Consider the following 4,304-nt stretch of genomic DNA (forward strand, 5'->3'; position numbering starts at 1 on the left):
GTTCATCTGCTGTCTGAAATCCCGGTTCAGTTGGTATTTTTTTCCGCGCATGATGCCGTGTAAATACAAGTTACGGTCGACATTCAAAGTGGTTTAGGTTAATTTATTATTTTCCTTCATTAAGGTCATTTGCAGAAAGTGTTTCGCTAGGATGAGATAATTTTAAAAAAATATAACAAAAATAAAACTTTCTTTTCCAACGCTAATACTGGATATATTTCAATTTGTGATTGATACTATAAATAAATATTTAAAAAAAACATTTTAGCCCGTGGCTTCGGCGCGCCACTCGTTTTTGTGGGTTTTTTAAAATGTTGTTGGTGTTGTTTTGGTTTTTGTGTGTGTGTATCACACTAAGAAACATACCAGGTATTAGGCCTAACGTAGGAAAAGAAATTATCCTCTATTTGTTACTATTCTTACTGTAAAATGACGCAAAAGTGATCAAATTGCTATTAAGATTTTGTTTTATATAACACTTACCGCTCGTTTTCCTCGAGATAAAGCAGCCACTTCAAAATGATTATAAAATCTGTGACAGATGAAGAATGTGGTTTAAATAATTCGTAATCGCCTGCCTTAAATACTGTAAGGATTTGCTAATGTATTTCATGGCCCTCTTTTGAATAGATACCAACGATCATGTATATCGACCAAAATTTGTATATTCCTGCCCACGATCATGTATTTTGTATTAAACCGTATATTACACGAGCGCTCTGTGGCGAACTCGGGGGGGGGGGGGGGGGGGCTCTATCATACCCGCTATATCAGTTGAGAAATATATTGAACAGATCAGGCCCCAATACTCTCGCTCTGACAAACATTAAAATAATTATATGCAGAATATCGGTATGTCTCCCTCTTGCCGAAAATGTCAGCACCATATATATTTTGCAAGTAATGTAATGGGTATAGTAACACACACACGCACACACAAACACACATTTTTTTGGGGGGGGCGCCGGAAATATGCCCCCCATTTCCAAAAAATTAAAAAGTATTTTATGTTTGTGTCTTTCCCCCTCAGATGTGTTGTATGTTTTATTCAAAACAAAATTTTATATAAAAAAATTTAGTTTGTAGATATTTTGATGGGGTATTTATGTTTCCATAGTGTTATTTAAAGGGTTGTTCGTCCGAGTCTGGTTTTCCTCACCTTGCTCGAAGTTCCTTCCCTTGAAATGTTTTGTGACCTTTGCTATATGTCACCTAGGTCTCAGTGTTTGCTATATGTAATGGTGCTATATTGTATGTATGCTATATTTTCTTTATGTTTGAGACAGCAAGTATAGATCAACTATCTTCCCAGTTGTATTTCTTCCTTTATGATGTTATATTGTATCTTTTAATTTGTTTTATGGTTTTCTAATTTTGACGATGGAATGGTGTACTATTTAGATTTTGTTTGAAAAAAAAATAATTTCTCATTTTATTATTCGAGTGATAATATGTGTCGTTCCTCATAATAGGTTTTAAAGATGTTGATAGGTAGGTTACGCTCGATCCAAGGTTCACGCTTCTTTATTCTTTATGTGTTTCTCCTGGGTCGCGTTAGGCTTCCTTCATTTAGTTTATCTGATTATGCTTTATTGAAAGATCCAAACGTATGTATGAGACCACATTATTGTGCAGTGGTCAACCATGCAGTGCGGGAGCTGTATGGATTTTAAGATATAGAAGAAGTTAGTAGGGTTTTAAACTAAGTGTTATACGGTATGTATTTGTGTCTCTGTTTTGTCTGTTTATGTTCTACATGGCGTGATTTCAAAGACTTTTGATGGGCCTGTCCACTTCGCTTAGCGCCATGTGACTTAGCCCCATGATGTCATTGCTATTTACTTCCCCCTTATATTTTCCCTGTATCCCTTACTATATATGTCTTTAGAATTTTTTTTTCATAGAAAGAAAAAAAATATAATTACAAAATTCTTTTATTGTTTTCTTTCTTCCTTTCTTCCCTTTTCTCTTTTAAAAAAAAAGTTATATGGGTTTCTTTGAAATATTTGAAATATAATCTGAAATTTTCTTTAAAATATGGCTGTTGTGGGGTGCGAGGAGGGGGTATGGGTATGGCATCAGCTCGCAATTGCGCTACGCGACCCTTCGGTCTGTCATACCTATTCCTCTCTCCCCCAATTCCAACATAAATTGCGTTATATCAGCCTGACGGTAAGTATCTGTTCGTCGTAAGACGTACTGAGTTCGTATTGTGGTTAATATTCTTATTTTTACGGCGTATCCTATTTAAAAATCTTTGTCACCTGTTCACAGGATATCATCGTAGTTACTATATAGTCTATACATTTTTAGAACGATTTTGTTTTCGTAGTCTACATCTATGAATAAAATGTTATTTTTTTTATACTTATATTGTTTTTGCAAATTTCCATTATTAACTTTATCCTATTATGTTTAGTTTTTTCACATTGGGCAATCGTATGTAGTTTGGTGAAGTTCGCTGTTTTACATAAAGGGCATTTCGGCATTATCCTGTGCATACGACGTTTGATTGCTTCTTCGTCTGTTAGCCAGGTGTTGTGCAGGTATTTAAAAAATTATACTTTGTGTTTGACAGATCTTATTTTCACCAATTTTTCCAAGTGTTTGTCCAATTTACCCCCCAGTTGTCCTGCTCTAATCTACATTTTATATTTTTGGTTACCTCCTCTCTAATCCAAGCGTCACTTTTACTTATTTCTATTTTCCATAAATCTGTTTTGTCTCTATATTTTAAAATTAGTTCTCTTATATGTTTAAATTTGCGTGGCACTTCAATTTTTTATATTAATTTGTTATTTTTGTATATCTCTGGTCGGTTTCTCAAGGTGAAGCCGAACCAATAGATGTACAGTGCTTCCCACGCTGTAGCTGGGTCTGATTGCAATTTTTTAATCTATTGATTATGTTAGTTAATTATAGTAGTAGGGGGCTCGGCAACCCCAAGCCCCCTTTACTTTTGGCCCTATATAATGTCTCTTTTTTTACATAATGTATTTTATGATTCCATATATAATCTATTATTTCCTTGTCTGTTTTGTTTAAAGTAGTATTATCCATATATATGGATTTAATTATGTAGTTAATATTTGAGTATAAATAAGTCTTGGCCACTTGGGCCCGCTCCATGATACGTAATGGCGCCATGGCCAGATTTTCATATTTTCTCTTATTTTGTTGATAATATGTTCATAGTTTTCTACAGCTTCTTTTCTTTTTTACCAAAGTAAACCCTTAGAGTCTTTACCGTGTCTCTCAGTAGGTGTGTGTGTGTGTTGGGGGGGGGGCAATCCAGGGTGGTTGCCCCTCCAGTTTACTATTTTTAAGATTTCGTGCTTGTTGTGGTTTATTTTGGAACCCGACGCTTTACCAAATTTTTCAAATTCTTCTACTAGATGCATATAGCATTTCCCCTCTCTTATAAAGTTGGTGCAATCATATGCATGTTAGAGCATTTTTTATTCTTTTTTAGGTTTGGTATTTGTATGCCTTGCATTCAGGGGCGGATTAAGGCTCACTGGTGCCCTAAGCACTGACAAATCTTGGTGACCCTCTCCTTTCAACGTACACCTTGGAAGATAACTCTAGGGTGTACCATGATCAAGAAACAGAACATTATGATCAATTGGCACTAGTTTTATCAATTTGTTTTTACAAATCTTCATTCGCTTTTTTTTTTCTTTTCACCCTTTTCTCAACTTTGTGGTGCCTCCTTTGGCCCTGGTGCCCTAAGCAAGTGCTTAGTCTGCCTAATGGTTAATACGCCCCTGCTTGTATATCTGGGTTGTTTCTTATCGTGTGACGTAGGATTTATATTGCCATTACGTATTCTAGCATTGATAGTGGACATCCTTGTATCACTGATCGCTGTATTTCAAATTCTTTCGTGCATTTCCCGTTTAATTATCCCAGTGTGTAGGATTTTGGTCCATTTTGGAAATTGGGTCCGAAACCAAATTTTTTAAAAACATTCTTTATATAGTTTTGTTCAAATCGGTCGAAAGCTTTCTCCTGGTCGAAGAGTACCATAACACTCATCATACATGTTTCATTTATCTAGTTAATTATAGTTTTAATGTTTAAAATTTTGTTTTGTATATCCCTCCCCCACAAGTTTGATTTACAATAATTATTTTGTTTATCCTACCCGTTACTCTATTTGTTAAAATACTACTTAAAATCTTATAGTCCGTGTTTAAAAGTGATATGGGCCTCCAGTTTTTAATCTCGTCTCTATCCCCTTTCCCTTTGTATATAAGTGTGATAACTCCCTCCCTCATAAATTTAGTCATTTTATTTTTACT

Source organism: Sinohyriopsis cumingii, chromosome 19 (genome assembly GCF_028554795.1).
Source record: "Sinohyriopsis cumingii isolate HCF-2022 chromosome 19, ASM2855479v2, whole genome shotgun sequence".
NCBI lineage: Eukaryota > Metazoa > Mollusca > Bivalvia > Unionida > Unionidae > Sinohyriopsis > Sinohyriopsis cumingii.